Raw genomic sequence first — 19,068 nt, 5'->3', positions numbered from 1 at the left:
AATTCGAACCGCCGACGTTCTGATCGGCAAGCCCAAGAGGCTCAGTGGTTTAGACCACAGCGCCACCCATGTTCCTTACATACAATCATACACTTGCTGTGCAGGAAGGGGAACAGAGCATCCCATCCATTTTCTGTCTATTGCTTTTTTGTATCTTGGGATTCATTGTTAAGAGCTTCTGGCAAAGGGGGTTTAAAATGAAACGAGCAAAAATTATAATGCATAAATCTACAGCAGGCCAGCACAATTCATGACGACCAAGCCAAATGCAGCCCACAGCCATATATTATGGATTATCAGGTATTTGGGAAACAGTGTTTTTGCAGTCCCTGACAGGTTGTAAAAACAAGAGGTTCGCAAAATGCTGGGGATCTGCCACCATTGGTTAGTAGACTCCAGCCGGCTTCAAGCGTTATGAGCTAATTCTTTAATTAGAGCGTTGTCTATAGATATGGGTGACTTCTCCAAAAGGATATTGTGGAGCTGGATAAAGGGATAACCAAAAAGATTAGAATGGAAACACCCTTCTTGTGCAGAAAGTTTAAGTCAGGGTTTCTTTGACAGGGGGAAGGGCAAATAGGACAGGAAGATTTCTCCTGTTTGTTTCAATATGGAGAAAACTAACCACACTGAATCTCCCATTGAAGCTAGTGACTTGAAAGTCAAAGCACTTTTGAACAATCAGAATGCAATTTTCATGCAAGTCAATCACCCTGATTCTTGCCAATACATCCTAACCCACTGATTCTTGCCAATACATCCTAACCCACTGATTCTTGCCAATACATCCTAACCCACTGCAGCCCCACCCCAACATCCATATTGTGCCAGAGGGTTCCCTGAAACTCAGGAGCAGCTTTTGGGGAGGCAGCAGTGGGTCCGGCTAGTAGCAGTCCAGGAACTTGCCACTTGCATGACATCAACTCTTGATACAAGCTCATGGGGTTTCAAAGGAAAATGCTACATACAGCTTAGCCTTCAAAGCAATCCCATAGTGCCAAGTAGCACCCTGTAAGTGGATTATTATTATTATTATTATTATTATTATTATTATTATTATTTATACTCCATCCACTCTGGGCAGCTTCCAACAAGATATTAAAAACACCATAAAACATCAAACATTAAAAACTTCCCTAAACAGGGCTGCCTTCAGATGTTTTCTAAAAGCCAAATAGTTGTTTATTTCCTTGACATCTGGTGGGAGGGCGTTCCACAGGGCAAGTGCCACTACCGAGAAGGCCCTTTGCCTGCTTCCCTATAACCTCACTTCTCGCAGTGAGGGAACCGCCAGAAGGCCCTCGGAGCTGGACCTCAGTGTTCGGGCAGGACAATGGGGGTGGAGACGTTCCTTCAGTGGGTCACATTGCTGAAGTTTAACCGTTCCTCTTTCAAACATTCCAACCCCACAGGGGAGGAATAACACAATAGGTCTTACTCTCCTGCCACACAGCCCAATATATAAGGCTGTGAAAGAGGACCTCTTGCTTTCAAAAATATATTGGTTTAAAGAAGGAAGAGCCTTTTCTACCCCTGACATTTTCAGCAAATCAAGTTGCCTTCTAGCAATCATGAGAGTTTCGGAGGCCTGGTGGGTGACCCTGTCACTCTGTGCCAAGTCTCTAATTGCATTATCAGCTGAAGGACTTCAGAATGCTCTTTCCTTCACCGCCAATTACTCTGTGTTGCTGCCTTGATTATGTGTCCTCTAATTGTTGCCTTGTGAGACAAGGGGACCCTCTTGTCTGAATGGAAGCTTCAGACAAGCTGGCTTTCAGCTGATAATTGCAACCGCACCAAAAGAAGCACCCAAAGTGTGGACCTATGAATGCATACTGCGAACACCCCATAACTACATGCAGCAAGATCAATAAAAGCAACCCCATTTAGCCCAAATTATGGGCAATAATTTCAAGCGAACAAAATCATGAAAAAACTATTTCTGAAAAAGTGAATAGAAAAGAAGTTAAAAAGAGAAAGGTGGAAAAACAAGATTCAGTGTTGTTGTTGTTGTTATTATTATTATTATTATTATTATTATTATTATTATTATTATTATTAAAATAATACACAGATCTCAGGTTGTTTCACAGCATAGAATCACAATATGATAGTGTTCCCGTATTTCAAAAAGTGAAAATCTGGACACAAAAGTTGCAAAAGTTCAAGAAACAGAGAAGATTTTAACATATATTTTTAGGGGAAATTGCCTGATTTCCCGGGCATTTTTGCTGCTTTTCAAAAATTCCGCCCAGACGCCATTTTTTTGCAGGTGAATCTGGGAAATTTGTGACCTTTGGCAGCCTTACAAGTCACAAAACACATAATAAAAACAAGGACAAGGACAACCCAGTGCCATTTTGTTCCTGCTTCCAATCACCTTCTTATGGTCAAATTAGCTCATTTTTAGTTAGTACAATTGTTATCCTGCCCCTTCCTGTCAGGCTTGTACATGTGGCGTATTCTCAACTATCCTCATGGCAAGCCTATGTATCAGGCTAGATTGAGAGATTTGGCTCGCACGAAGCTAATGTGCACAATGACTTAGTTGGGATTGGGAATCGCGGTCTCAGTGGCTCGAGTCATATAGTTCTCCTAGATTTGTGCAAACCTCCCCCCTCTTAAAGAATAGAGCTAATCTTATAGAAACTCTGTTGACTTATCTAAAAACAAAAACAAAAACATTTCATTCTTTCACTCAAATTCTATCCCCCCAAATTGCTTTCTTTTAGCTCAGGTTTTGGTAAGCGGGTTAATTCTTTCCATCCCGCCCCACAGACTTTCTAGTGCTATTTATGTGGAACTGTTTTAAGGCGTGAGTTCATATGAAGCATATCAAATTCATTTAACTCATACAAGAGGATCACTACAGCAATTCCGTTGATATAGCTGCACCCTCTGTCTAAGACCTTCTCCCCCACTCCTCCTGCATCTAACTCTTTCACTGTATCCTTGCTATTAAGGTGATTCAGGGCCATTGCATTGTATCTTTAGGCATCCACCAGGTTGTACACATGGTTCTTTTTGTGCCTAGTCCCTGCAGAGGTGAACTCAAACAGCACATTTAAGCAGAGCTGGGAGTAATTTAGATAAATGATGCTGTTCAGAGTGATCTGTTAAGACCAGAACAAACTGTCTTTTCCTTCACAGTGTCAACCAGCTGCGATATAGCCCTCTGGCCAGGACAAGACTTTAACATGTTTAATTGGTGAGATGATAAATTCAAGAGGCTCTTTCCTGCAATGGCTGCTAAGTGATGTTTGGTGCCTTGGCAGCAATGGTGAGCTTAAAACCATATGTTATGTGACAGTGCGAAATACCCATCAATCTATGTTGCAATGCGCAGAGTGGTTTTGTGGTAGTACGCACCAAAACATCTGGCCATGAGTGGCTGAGATGCCTTTATGTCAGAAAGAGGCCAAGCAGGCGGAATTTCTTTTGAAGGCCATTGGCTAAGCTTTTCTGCCTTTGGCTGAATGCCATAGATCTCATGGAAGGGCAAGGGATGTGGAAATAACTCAGAAGGGAGTGACAGAAACAGCACCAGTCTAGCAAAGCAAGAGTCAGATTCCTGAGTAGGGGAACAGAATTAGAGGGGTGTAGGAAGCAAAGATTGGGACTTGGACAAGGGAGCGGTCCAGAGGACAGCTCAGTTCATAGAACATGAGACTCTTAATCTCAGGATTGTGGGTTCAAGCCCCACATTGGGCAAAATATTCCTACATTGCAAGATGTCCCTTGTGGTCCCTTCCAGCTCTATGATTCTATGTAAATAACAAGGCTATGTATGGACCATACATTTAGAGCACATTTAGAGCATATTTCATCCCCCACACCCCAAAAAACGAATTCTGAGAAATGTACTTTTTTAGAGTGCTGGGAATTGTAGCTATGTGAGGGGAAAACTACTGTTCCCACAATTATTTTGGGGGAGGGGAGGGAAATATGTTTTGAATGTATGGTGTTGCAGGCAGCCTAAGTCAGATGTGTCTGGGAGGTCCACTCACTTTCCCCGGTGGGCGGTGCTGCGGCCAGGTATCTGGGTCCTCACAATGATTTGGCTAGGGGGCAGGGGCAGGGGCATGGTGGCCCCCTCACACCTACCCCCGGCTGCATCACGCCTCTGACGGCCAATCAGAGCCCATTTCCTTTCTCCCCTCTTAAATCTTTTCTTCTCCTTATTTCTCGACTTATTGATATGCTAGTTCTCTGGGAAGTCAGGATGGAGAGAGGTGTAGAGAAGGCTCTGCTGCTGCCACACAGCTAGGCAAACACGGCAGATTTTAGAACAACGTGAAAATAAATAAATAAATAAAACATTTCAAAGAAAAGAACAAGAGAATGGGGAGGGGGGAGGGACCCCAAGCTCAGAGCTGTAAGCTGAAGCTGTTTTTGTTTGTTTGCAGATTGACCTCCAAAATGAAAATAAAATCTGTGACTAGTTCTGGCTCAGCACTACTTTTTCCTCCAGAAATCTGAATTCCTTGGCAAAAGCTGTGGTAGACAAAACTGTTTGCATTTATAGCATAGGCACAAGAAGTCTCCGCGGCTGCAGATTTTCTGCACAGCTTACGAGTTCTTATGAACTACCATTGGGGAGAGGAATCAAAGCAAATTGAAACTTCATTGCTGCTACGTTTTAGGGAAATGCAGCAGATCTTAACCAAACAAGAACAGAACAGTCTCCTCAGATTATTGTGCTTTCCTTGAAGATCATAAAAATCTTTTGGTGGAGATAAGGAAAGGGGAAGAAACAACATCCTCCAGGTGCTTTAATTTTGTCACATTTTTATGCAGCTACTGATGTGGAAGAGGAAAAAAAAACCCTGTACTTTTTAAAACCACTCTCTTAAGACCAGGCATCCCCAAAGTCGGCCCTCCAGCTGTTTTGGGACTACAATTCCCATCATCCCTGACCACTGGTCCCGCTAGCTAGGGATGATGGGAGTTGTAGTCCCAAAACAGCTGGAGGGCTGAGTTTGGGGATGCCTGCTTAAGACAGTATATGAGAGGGATAATTTTTTGCTTGTCTGCTACTTTCAGCAAAATCCTAGCACACAACATGACACCTTATGGAGTCCATGGGTGAAAAGGGGCCACAATTCAGTGGTGGAGCATCTGTTTTGCACATGTAAGGTCCCATGTTCAGTTCCCAGTTTCTCCAGGGAGGGCTAGGAATATCGTATCCTCCAACATTTCTCCGTTGAAAATGAGGATGCCCTATTCCATCATCATCATCATCATCATCATTTTACTATTTGTATCCTGCTCAACTGACTGGGTTGCCCCAGCCACCCTGGGTAGCTCCAAACATATTAAAAATAAACACAACAAAACATTAAATGTTGAAAAAAAAAATCCTATGCAGGGCTGCCTGCAGATGGTTCGGGGGGGTCACATAACTCCATACCCTCCAACATTTCTCCAATAAAAATAAAGGTAAAGGTAAAGGGACCCCTGACCATCAGGTCCAGTCGTGTCCGACTCTGGGGTTGCGGCGCTCATCTCGCTCTATAGGCCGAGGGAGCCGGCGTTTGTCCGCAGACAGCTTCCGGGTCATGTGGCCAGCATGGCAAAGCTGCTTCTGGCAAACCAGGGCAGCGCACGGAAACGCCGTTTACCTTCCCGCTGGAGCGGTCCCTATTTATCTACTTGCACTTTGACGTGCTTTCGAACTGCTAGGTGGGCAGGAGCTGGGACCGAGCAACAGGAGCTCACCCCGTGGCAGGGATTCGAACTGCCGACCTTCTGATCAGCAAGCCCTAGGCTCTGTGGTTTAACCCACAGCGCCACCTGGGTCCCTACCCAATAAAAAATAGAGAGGTCCTAAAGGATCGAATCAGAAACCAGGGCAGCTTCTGTAAATCTGGGACTGTCCCTGGTAAAAAGGAAAACATTGGGGGGGTCTGGCATTTTTCTAGGTGTCCTGTGACAGAAAATTGCCAGGTGACCCTTCCCCACAGGGATTGAATGATATTATTGCTGTTAAACTAGAAAAGAGTCAACTATTCAGTACTAACTCATAATGCTAATCAGCTACATTAAAATCTATTCTCCCCCCACACACATTGTCTGCTCTTCTTTCTTGCAAGCAGTTCTTGCAAAGCATTTCTAGGGGTTTCCACTAGCACGAAGAGAAAGCGATATGCTGCCAGGGGGGGCTGTGGGCTATAGGTACACGTCAATGCAACAAAATGAATGCTTCCTTGCAAAATGATTTCCAAGGCAATGCATAAATGTCCTTATAGGAGACTTGCCCAGCACAGCATTCTGTGCCTCTCGAGTGAGACACTACTTATGCCATAGATGGGCGGTGAATTGGATTCAAGAACGGCTATTTTTATTCCACAGAACTCAGCATTTTAAAATCGTTGCTTAGTGCCCGGTACTGATGTCCTTTCCTGCATGAAATGTATGCATAATTGTTGTTTTTAACTGAGGGATGGGAGGGTGGTCATGCTCCTAGCTTAGAATCATAGATTGCAGAGTTGGAAGGGACCCTAAAGATCATTCTGCAATGCAGGAATACGCAGCTGTCCCATACGTTGAACCTGCAACCATGGCATTATCAGCACCATGCTCTAACCAACTGAGCTATCCAGGCTTTTTTCCTGACAAGATGGGGAGGACTGCATTGGCCTTAAGCTGGAGTGGCCTCTCTTTCAGTAAAGGGCCAGGTAACATCGACTGCCCCATGTTTGAGAGAGAGTGGAAAAGGAGGTTGACAAAGAAATCACCCATATACTTGCATTTATCATAAACATTATCATCATCACTCATATTTGTTCGTTGCTTTTTATCCCATCCTTCCTCTCTGGAAGGATGTGTCAGGGGCAGGGCAGAGGAGGAATGGTGGAGGACCGCCTCCCCAGCCTGACCCTTCCAGAGAAGGAGACAGTTGAGGGGTTTGAGGGAGATCACAGTTCAGGAGCAGATGAGGGGGGAAGCTGGGAAATAATGGGAGAGGAGGAGAAAGAAGAAGCACAAGGGGAGTGACAGCTGACGGACACAGTGTCTTTAGAAAAGATTCCAGACCCCCCTCTCCCAGAACCCGGTGAGCATTGAAAGTAGGAGAGCGAAGAGCTCAAAGGCATAGGGCACTTTTCAGCTCCCGTATCAATGACACATGAGGAAGTGGGAGAAACGGAGGAGGTGGAGACTCACTCGGGACAACACCATTATTCCAAGAGGCTGTGTTCTAAGTCTCTCTCTGTGAATATTGAATAAAAAGCAGATGGTAAGGACTTTTCCTTGTCTTATCTGTTCCTGGCAACCTGCCATGGGGGTTGGTTCCTCTGCTGCCTGTCAGAATGTAGCAAACATCAAAATGTTAATACAATTTGAAATAAAACACATACCAAAGATAATTAAAATGATCTAAAAAACATTTAACAGCAATTACATACACTAATTTCAAAGTTTCCACAGCCAGTGTCTTTCGTCAACCAAGTGCCTGAGTAACCACTCCACTCAGCAACAGAAACAGTCCTGAGAAAGGAACATTAATTGCTTGAAATTCTGAAATTGTCCCAGAGGTGTAGGGGTCATGATGTATAAGATTGCCCCAGAGGAAAGATGGGTTGCTGAGATGAGTAGGCAATCCAGGTGGGAGTTGGATTGAGTTTTTGAAAATTCCCACTCCTGTGAGCATTGATGGTGCTTTTTTAATGTTGAGATGTTCATACTTTTGCGGAGTTGTTGGTCTGACATCCGTTTGAAATATTTATTTCCACAAAAAGTATCAAAATGTGAGCATTGTGTTTGGGAATGGATCATTATGTCATTATACTGTTCATTGCCGCTCCTTTTGTTTATGCATCCTTGTGGAGGTTGTTTCCATTTTGTATAACATGAGCTATTTTGAATGCTGGTGGAAAGGCAGCCTGTGAATTCAAGACTAATCTCATCTAATCTAATTTGGTAGAAGCAAATGAGAATTGTGCATCCCAGAATGAAGTATGTGAGGGTAGCCAATGTTGTGTCCTCCAAAAAGTTCCTGGACTACAGCTCCCATCAGCCCTTCCCACCATAGCCAATAGCCAGGAATTATGAGAGCTATAGTACATTGTCATCTGTAAGGCACCACATTAGCTTACCATTGGTCTGTTGCAAACTGCAGAGTACCAATCTGATCACAGCTACACATTGTTTGATGTACACTCACATCCCACCCTTTTGCACTCTGAAGCAGGCATTAAAAAGTGGTGGTTTATCGACTCCAAGTTATGCAAGGTTCTTCTAAAAACATGCCCTGATGCTACAGCTCTGAAGATTTCATGTTTTTGAAATGCAAATTAGAAATAGCGCCTATTGATTTGGCACTTTGATAGCCGATTCCACATAAACTGTGAGGATCTATACTGCTCTCATTATTTCTTCTTATCAGATAGATGCCTTTGTCTGATTTCAAAACAAACCATCAGTTAAATTAGTGCACTGTTCCTCACACTCCTCTGCTTCCGAACTCTATTAGGTCTCTTCTTATCTATTTCCTCTTTTATTCCTTCCTGATGGTGTGAGTTATGGGATGGATTCCAAATATTTATGCCTGCTTTTCAATTTGTAGAAATGCGTGCTTGCATGACGGATCGTTGTTATGACTGTTTCTTTTTTCCCCAGCGTGCTGTTTATGACCTGTCTCAACGTTCTCAATATGCCTTTCAAAACATTCTCAATATGCCTCCTAATGAATGTTTCTAAGATAATTCACAGGCTGTTATGCTTCTTGCCTACGCTTCTTTTTTCTCGTTCAGAACCAATTAGATGTATACACAAACACACACACACCAAAAAAAGATCAACGGAAGAGGTCTTTATGAATGACTGGTTCTGGCAGTAGGATGCAGGCAACTTTCTCTTTCACTGTGGCCGCTTAGCAAGGGGGTGGGGGGTGAGGGAGAGTTACTGGTCCGCTTTCCGCACTTCAGCACCATCTTGCACTGCCAGCTCAATAGAGGAAACGTCACACAGGGAGCCAATAGCATGCCACGTGAATCCATAAAACTGTTGGCCTGGTTCCTCCATCTTTGCTTCAGTCAGACATCTTCCCCTGACTGCTTCTTGGAACGAATGCCAGCTTGCCTCCAGACTGCCTGTCCTGACAATGGCACTGTCTTTCCTTTACACATTGTTTTGAGGGATTAATACTCTGCAAAACAACAACAACAACAACAACAACAACAACAACAACCTGTGTCAAGGTAATTCCAATTCTGTGTCCAGAAAAGAAAAGCATGACTCTGTGGGGTTGTTTCCCCCTCTTTGCTTGCTTCTTCCTCATAATTCTTTCTCCACAGTCTACTAATTTGCACAATTTGCTACAGCATGGTCATTTGAAATTTCAAGTCAGGAGCGAATGATTCTAGCCTGGACCCCATATCAATTTTCTTGACATACAAATTTTCTATGTTCAGTGTAGTTCCCCTCCTTCTGCAGCTTTCCTTCTTTTATACAGAGGAGCATACAAACTTGTGATGAACCACCAGCATTGGGAAGGGGCATAGCTTCTGGAGAGATGCATCAAGTGGTGCTTTCTGAAAGAAGAGGTCTATCTTTAGAAAGGATGTTTGTTACCTATAGCCTATTAGTGAGCACAAAGGTTTATTGGCTTAGCTTGGTAGAACATGATGTGTGCACGAAACCTCTTAGCTCGGGAAAATCCCTTTTGAAGTTGTGAAAGCGCTTTTGAAGTGTCGACACAATGGATCATTTCCATAAGATGAAGACACTTTGTTTTCCCCCAGAGAGGGAGAAACATACAATGTAAAATCTGATCTGAGGATCAAATAGAGATGTCATGACTATGTGCTGATGTGTTCTGGCAGAAAACTAAGATTGAGTTCAAAGACATTGTGGGGGAAATTTGAGGCCTTCCAAGTGCACATAAAGAAATAAGACTCAATACATTACATGCCTTATGGGGGGGACGGACAACCCACAGGATTGGCAACATAAGGCAATCATGTCCATAAATAGGTAATGTAGGAAACTGCCTTATAACAAGTGAGATCATTGATTCATCTAGTATTGTCTTCAATGCCAGAAAGTAGCTGTCCATGGTTTCAGCCAAGAGACATCTCCATCCCTATCTGCAGATTCCAGAGAATGAACATGGGGTCTTCTGCATGCAAAGAAGTCAGATCTTCCAAGTGCCCCTATTTTCCAGGGACAGTCCTGGATTTGCAAAAGCCATCCCAGTTTCTGATTTAATCCCAGAATGTCCCGCTTTTCCTTAGGACATTCCTATTTTCATCAGAGAAATGTTGGAGGGTATGGAAAGGTGCTGCAATTGAAAGAACAAGCAAACATTTCCCCCAAGGAGTTTCCCAATAAATAAAAATCACCAAAAATGCAGGCAATTTTTGGTACTGCCAAAAATGTTCATGGAAAATAATGGGCAGTTCTTGTTTAGCTGTCATAATTATATGACATGATAGAATTAGTAAATGAGAGAGGGAACGAACTCTCACCAGGATCTTAATATTACGAGGAAGAACACTGAATTTAGTTTTTCCACCTCCCCAAAGTTATTCATGAACTGAACAGTTGTTCCCAAATAGTGTTTAAAACACCCCAAAGCAAAGCAAAACAATACTCATTTAACTGTACTCATCCTTTTGGAATGTGGTGTTTGTTTGTTTGTTGTTTTGCCCAAAGATGCTTGCCAAGATAGCACAATTAATGTATAATCCTTAGTAATAAAACTTAAGGCATTAAGCAAATTCTAACTTTCAGATAGGCTTCCAAGCATTTCAAGAAAGAGATGCAATTGGTGACTGTATATTGGCTCAAAAGTCAGTTATATATAATGACTATGCAGCATACTTTAATTAACCTTATCAACCTCAACATGCAAATACAATTTTTTTTGTGTGTGTGTGTGTGTGTACAGCATAAATCCCTAGACATCCCCTCTGTTTCCTCGAGTCTTAAATACTGAAAGTGAACTTAATTTGCTTTTTTGTTTATTTGTTGTTGTTTCTTATCCAGTCCCAATGAAGGTTTTACCACAGGTTTGTCATTTGATTTACTTTTGTTAAGGGACTGGTATTCCTTTACATTATTGACTACCATGAGCAGCACATCAGGCAATATACTTTCAATATCACTAGGGGGGGGGGGAATGTTCTCTGAGCTTAACCATGGATTTTAATTGCCAGCCTTAATTTGAAAATAATTGTTCACAGCAATTAAGTAAATGCCCCAATTTCATTAACAGACTTCCTAATTAGAACCTACAACATAAAACCACCAATGTTTGCTTCATTAGCTTTGATTTACTGTATCTAAAACCTTTTTAAATAAAAAAGAATCCCAATCCTATTAGTTTTATCATGCACTAGTGCATTTCAGTTAATAATTGCTACTGAATTTGTGACATGTCCTGGGGAAATATTAATAATCAGAAGATTATATTTTACAAGTTGTTCCTTACATTACAGACTGTGAGCCCAGAAGCTAAAGAAAGATGCACTTATTGAAATTTGAGCAGGGCATCTGCCATAAACTTTAAGAGCAGAACTGCATGTTTCAAAGAATATAGGGCTGGTGTCCAAAATGCCAGTCCTGCCCGTACTGTTTTTATTATTAGCATTATTTATTAAATTTGTATTCTGCCTTTCACCCATAGATCTCGAGGTGGTGAGCAGCCTAAACATTTCAAAACATTCCTCCAAGGAGCTCAAAGTGGTGGAATTAAACCCATGTCTCCCAGGTCCAACTTTAACACCACACACTAGCTGGGCAGAAACTTGCTGGCCAGACAGGCATTGGCTCCAGCACTGCAATGCTTTTGGCTGACTGGGCGGTAGAGCTCTGCAGTGTGGTTGGCCCAGGAGCGAAAAGAAGAGCAAAGATGGTAGACCGAATCAGCATTGTTTTCAGGGTACCCCATTAAAGGGGCCTCAGTGGATATCCTTGTCCAGAAGACAGTGTGTTGTAGAAATTGGAGTTCTTGTAATATGGAAGTTACCTCAAGCTCTCTTTCACCGGAAGAACAATGATAGACTTCTCCTGCAGCAGGAATCCAAGTTTATTCATCTTTTTAAAACGTTATATCTGGGGGGTTTAAATAATAATCTGGACTTTACAGCATTCTTATGATTGGTTCTATATTGTAGTGCATCTTTAAACTATACATTGGTACTGTATCTTTAAACTTATACTGCATGATTCAGCATCTATAGATGTAGTACTGCTCTTTGAATCACTAAATGGACCACACCTTACTTTTCCTTTAAATACTACAAACAGTGTGAGTAAGTTAGGCATACAGAGAATTGGTACACCTTGACCATGAAAATCTAGGTAAGCTGTCTTTGTTAGTTATATACAATGGTGCCCCGCTAGACAAATGCCTCGCTAGACGAAAAACTCGCTAGACAAAGGCATTCATCTAGTGAAAGGCTGCCCCGCAAGACGAAAAAGTCTATGGGGCTGCCTCGCAAGACGGAAATTTTTTTTTTCCCGTCTAGCGAAAACCGCGATTTGCATTGGTGCTTCGCTAGACGAAAAATCGCTAGACGAAAATACTCGCAGAACGAATTATTTTCGTCTAGCGAGGCACCACTGTACTGTGCAAATTATGGATTTAGTTTGGTATAAACTGCATAACTAATGGTTTCATGAAAGGGTATAATGTATATAAGCACTTATAAGTATTATAAGATTTATTTCTAACGTAGGATTTCTTAACATTCCAGCTGAGGAAGAATTAGCGAAACAGGGCCTTGTCCTGGAATTTATTTCGACTGGAATTTGCTTCAATACTATAATGATAAAACTGTTTGAAGACTTTAAAACTGATCTCCCGCCTGGCCAGAGTTCTTGGATTCTTTAATTTTTAACAGAAGACAGTGTGGGCAGACAGGCCATAGGGTTTCCGGCGACAGCCTTAGGGACACTACCTTAGTAGATTGATGTATTGGGGAGGCCATAATCCTTGGAATGACCCTGATGTGTTTCAAGCCCTCCCACAGGAGACTGAAATGGATAAACACCCAATGCCTGAGCCAAAGTTTGATGTACACCTGTAATCAATAAAATTGTGGCCATTTTTAATTCTAGATAATTGTCGCCTTTCTTTGTACTCTCCCACTTCACCTTAGAATTATAGTCAGGTGGGGAGACGCTGCGACTGGGACCGCAGTCAGAGGACAGGGCATATTTTGTCCTTACAGGAGTGAGTCCCATCTCCCAAAGTGATGAGGTATTTTCACATGCAAGGCTTTGAGCCTCTCTTGCACTATTTATTTTTGATGCCCGATCCTTGCTCACGCAGAGGAGAAAGGGAGGAGGAGAAGCATTTGTGATGCGGAGGAGCGGTTCTGGCCTGTGCAGCTTTTACATTTGCATTACAAACTCCGATTGAAGCGAGAGCCGCTCTAAGCCTCCTAACTGAAGACGTTTGCAGCATCTATTTAAAACAGCATGGAGAGGCGCTTCTGCAGCATGACTCAAGGTTGCTTGTTCAATTGCTGAAGTGCAACGGTGGCTTCGCTCAAAGGCACTAATTTGTCAAAGTGAAATATATTTCCTGTCATTTAAATCTATTGCTTACAGCTGAGTAAATATTGTGTGGCCTCTTGATTTTCCTACAGACACATAATGCAAAGAAGAGCAGCAGCTTCGCGGAGCATTGGCCTCCATCTGTATATGTTGATTTCTATTTCTAGGCCGCTTTTCATTCAAGTAAATCCCAAAGTGGCTTTGCAACCAATAAACAGCAGTAGCAGCAATAAACGTTAACAGCAGAATACTGCAGTTACAGTACAGAACACCACAATTACAAGATCTAGGCCATTAAGAATTGAGCCTAGCGACTCATAATATATTGGAGAAATGCACAATAAAACCATTTAAAGAAATCTATAAAACAATGTTAAAAAGACAGAAGCTAAAAAGTAGTCTTAACAAGTGCTTTATTGGGGTCGGGGGGAGCTGCCAGTATACACCATAAACCTTCCCCTCCCCTTTGCCTGCCTGCCTCCTCTTCCAGTGCTTCCACCACTGTTTTCTGTTCCTTGCCCACCAAATTAGGTCTAACCACAAAGTGGCATGGCTACTTCCCTTTTCCTCCTTTCCTTGATGTGTGGGCTGCTCTAGCCGTGCCACTTTGTGACAGAGCAAAGCAGTCTTCTTCTACCCCCCAGGTGGTAGAGGCGCTCATCTCGCTTCAGGCCAAGGGAGCCGGCATTTGTCCACAGACAGCTTTCCAAGTCATGTGGCCAGCATGACTGAACCGCTTCTGGAGCACAAAGGACCGTGACAAGTGCCAGAAAGCATGGAAACACCGTTTACCTTCCTGCAGTAGTGGTACCTATTTATCTACTTGCACTGGTGTGCTTTCAAACTGCTAGGTTAGCAGAAGCTGGGACAGAGCAATGGGAGCTCACCCCATTGTACGAAATCAAACTGCCGACCTAATGACCAGCAAGCCCAAGAGACTCAGTGGTTTAGACCACAGTGCCACCCACATCCTTGTTCATGTAGTAAGCTGCCTTGAGCATGATTTTAACTATGAAAAGACGGCATACTTGATGTACATATTTGTGCACATATGTATTTGTACATTCTCGTGACACCCACTACCTCACTGTCATTAAATTAATTAAAACACACTGCCCAAAACTGCCATGAATTTCAAGATTCCAGTGGGTCCTATCCTGATACTAACCATTCTTTGCCATCTTGAGCTACTTTGAGAAATCAGAACATTGGGGGAAAGTGAAATTCCAAATGGCTTAATGTTTAATGATTAGTGATCAAAAGAAGGCAGGTGAAAATCTATCAGCAGACTTCTGGCATTAGCAGGGGGAAAGGCTAGCTGACTTTTGGAATCCCTTCTTCGATTTATCTCATCACAGATCTCTCTTGTCATCATGTTTGGCACTGAAACTGAGCAGCCTGGAATTAAAAATGAGAAAAAAAGGGATATACCTGTATCATAATTTCCACCATAGACCAATACATTTTAATGAATTTAACAATTGACTATCACATATAAAAGGAATGAAATGAATATGAAATATCTACATCATCCAAAATTAATTTCATAAAGTAATGAAGTTTTGTGCAAATGTTAAAGTTCAATTAAAACAAAATGCTAAAGAAAACTCTCTTCCCAGTTAAATGTTGAGACCCTTTTTTAAAAAAGGTCTGAATACTCTCGATCCTAATGATGACTCTCAGAAACTCAGAGTTATATTTCATATTTTGGCTATGAAAATGTTACATGCAGAGACTGCACTTTAAATCTACATGTTGCCTTGGCCAATACAACCATCACTCCCCAAATCACATGTATTTCTGCTGAGAGCAGGGATAGCTGTGTGTGTATGTGCGTGTATTAAATTAAGTTTGCATTTAAGGATGAATCTACCAGTGTGGTGTAGTGGTTGAGAGCCAGTGTGGTGTAGTGGTTAAGAGCAGTAGACTCGTAATCTGGTGAACCGGGTTCGTGTCTCCGCTCCTCCACATGCAGCTGCTGGGTGACCTTGGGCTAGTCACACTTCTTTGAAGTCTCTCAGCCCCACTCACCTCACAGAGTGTTTGTTGTGGGGGAGGAAGGGAAAGGAGAATGTTAGCCGCTTTGAGACTCCTTCGGGTAGTGAAAAGCGGGATATCAAATCCAAACTCTTCTTCTTCTACCAAATTAACATCTTTCTGTAACCGCGTGAGAATCAAAACACAGCCACCCTTCAAAATTCACACTTATCCAATTTTTGTGTCGCAGTTCTATAACGAAAGATTACCAAAACTACCATATATTAGGGAAAAGTGTGTGTGGGATTGAATATATTAGTGAAAAATAACATACAGGAAGCATTATAATTGGTTGAACTTTTGTGAACATGGTGGGAAGCCAATTATCTGTTGCTTACAGAGCTAGCCCAAGGTGCTTTGCTGCCTGAGACACCACAGCAAGGGCAGAGAGTTCTAACTGCACATGTCCGTATGATTCCTTCCAGTGCAATTTTCTCCTTATATGCATACCTTTGTACACAAATATGTCTAATACTGTATACACATTCCCCCCCTCATATAATGCATGTTTGTTTTCACTAATACAGTGGTACCTTGGTTCCCAAACTTAATCCGTTCCGGAAGTCTGTTCCAAAACCAAAGCGTTCTAAAACCAAGGCATGTTTTCCAATAGAAAGTAATGTGAAATGGATTGTTCCGTTCCAGACTTTTAAAAACAACATGTAAAACAGCAATTTAACATTATTTTTTACAATCTAACAAGACCATTGATCCATAAAATGAAAGCAATAATCAATGTTTGTTGTTGTTCAGTCGTTCAGTCGTGTCCGACTCTTTGTGACCCCATGGACCAGAGCACGCCAGGCACGCCTATCCTTCACTGCCTCTCGCAGTTTGGCCAAACTCATGTTAGTAGCTTCGAGAACACTGTCCAACCATCTCATCCTCTGTCGTCCCCTTCTCCTTGTGCCCTCCATCTTTCCCAACATCAGGGTCTTTTCCAGGGAGTCTTCTCATGAGGTGGCCAAAGTACTGGAGCCTCAACTTCAGGATCTGTCCTTCTAGTGAGCACTCAGGGCCGATTTCCTTGAGAATGGATAGGTTTGATCTTCTTGCAGTCCATGGGACTCTCAAGAGTCTCCTCCAGCACCATAATTCCTCCTCCAGCACAATAATCAATGTACTGTACTATAAAATAAATGAAACAGCATTGTAGATGATAAAAAATTAAATCTTACCTGCACTGATGATAGTCATTGTTTGGATGGGGGGCTTTTATCCATTTCTGCTGTCACACAATCATTCAGTAGCTGAACTGGGTTCCATACAGTCACCAAAAAAGTCACAAAAACGAAGTCACGAGCCACAGTCACAAGTCAGTCCCATAAAATGAAGAACAAATCATAGACAAAAAACCGAAAAAGCCACACAAACCAAAATGCAAAGCAAAACAAAACTAAAGCTCCAAATATCACCTCTGTGTTGTGTGGGTGCTCGGGACTCAACAGCCAACAGACTCAACAGGAAGCCTCTGATTAGCAGCAGGGGACTCAATTTACAAATGGAACACAATCAACAGGAAGTGGAATATGTTCTTATTCCAAGGCAAAGATCACAAACCAAAACACCTACTTCCGGTTTGCAGTGTTCTATTTCCAAGTTGTTCATCAACTAAGCTGTTCTAAAACCAAGGTACCACTGTATATGGATTTATGTTCACACTTGAGGTTAGATCACAGCAATACGTGGGGCTTCCTCTAATGACACTTCAGAAACTACAGTTGGTATAGAAGTCAGTAGCCAGATTGCTCACTAGGGCAAGATGGTGTGAGCACATAAGGCTGATCCTGGCCTGACTGCAGGGGCTACCAATTAGTTTCCAGGCCCTATTCAATGTGCCAGTTTTTACCTATAATGTATTATGCTATTCAAGACACTAATGTATTAAGGACTGTCTCTTCCCACATGAAGCAGCCCAGACCCAGCGTTCCTCATCTGAGGCCTTTCTCTGTGTGACCCCTCTGAGAGAGGTGCAGAAGACGTTGACCTGAGATTGGGCCTTCTCAGTGGTGGCTCCCTACTTGGCAGACCCTCCAAGTGTCCCTATTTTTCAGGGACAGTCAGGTATTTAGAGAAGCTCTCCCAGTTTCTGATCTGATCCCAGATTGTTCTACTTTTCCTTAGGACGTCCCTATTTCACCAGAGAAATGTTTAAGGGTATGGAGTTATGCAACCCCCAATCCAAGGAGGTAAGTAACTATACAACCTTTAGGAAACATCTGAAGGCATCTCTGTTTAGGGAAGTTGCTTGATGTTTAATGTTTTAGTATGTTTTTATACGTGTTAGAAGCCTCTCAGAGTGGCTGGGGCAAACCAAACAAATGGGTGAAGTATAAATAGCAAAATTGGATGGTGCATAAATAATAAAATTATTATTATTATTATTATTATTATTATTATTATTATTAAATCTTCTTTCCCTATTTTCATCAGAAAAATGTTGAAGGGTATGGAAATGCTGTTGTCTGGGTTTAGGTGCCAGGCAAAAACATTCTTATTCACCTTTGGGGTGGGGTGGGGTGGAGTTGAATGAATCTATCTCTATCTATGTATCTATCTAATATGTCATCTATCTAATCCACACACACACACACTTAATTTTATTGGTTTAACCTTGTTTGTAATGTTCTTTTTAATTAAATGTATAACAAACAAATGTATAACAAACAAGAGTAATGTTCCTTTTGTGTAAGTTGCTTTGAATTTCATTTTTTTTTTGGGGGGGGGAAGCAACTAATGAATATAAATAACAACAGTCGCAACATGCAACAACACAGTACCCAGGATTCTCTAGGGGAAGCCACAATGGTATGATAATGCTTTAAATCTACAGTGCAGATGGAGTCTCCCTCTGTGTGTGGCCTTGGAAGTTATATTCATGGAGACCTGATTCTTCAAGGCAGCTACTTATATTAGTCAAGTTTCATTATGGATATAAAATCTGAGCAAAAAGAACTAGAAACCAGGAGGAAAAAGAACTCTAGCCACAGCCTGAGAGAAAGATAAAAGCTGTAATTTCTGGTTCCGCAGGGGTCACTGAGAGAGGGCTAAGATGGTGTTCTGTATCCATATTGAATCTTTGCTGCAATCACAGACCTACTACAGCGACGCAGTGTGAACCAACTTTCCAACATGTTTAGAGGGGAAAGGCAGGGAAGAAAAGAGAAATGTACAAAAGGCAAGAGGCAGAAAGATAAACATTTAAGCTAAAATAATTAGTTGGTGAGATCTATGGGAAAGCATAACGATTTCAACAAGCCTCCTGATGGAGCAGAACTCAGCATGGGGCAGATGGACTTGTACAAAGAAACTCCTTGCCAGTTACAAAGAATAGCACTCATGGAGGCAAAGGAATAGCCACACACTGGGAGCTCAGAAAAGGTCAAACTTTGAAGACTGCTAGCTAAGCTAAGTAGCATGACAAGAATACACCATCAGGCTATTTTTTTTAAAAAAAGAAAATTAAATTAAAAATTGGGGGTATGTTTACTACAAAATGAAACTGGAAAATAGAAAACAGGACTT

This window comes from Lacerta agilis, chromosome 7 (genome assembly GCF_009819535.1).
Source record: "Lacerta agilis isolate rLacAgi1 chromosome 7, rLacAgi1.pri, whole genome shotgun sequence".
Classification (NCBI taxonomy): domain Eukaryota; kingdom Metazoa; phylum Chordata; class Lepidosauria; order Squamata; family Lacertidae; genus Lacerta; species Lacerta agilis.
The sequence above is the reverse complement of the archived record's forward strand: the minus strand, read 5'-3'. Positions refer to the sequence as shown.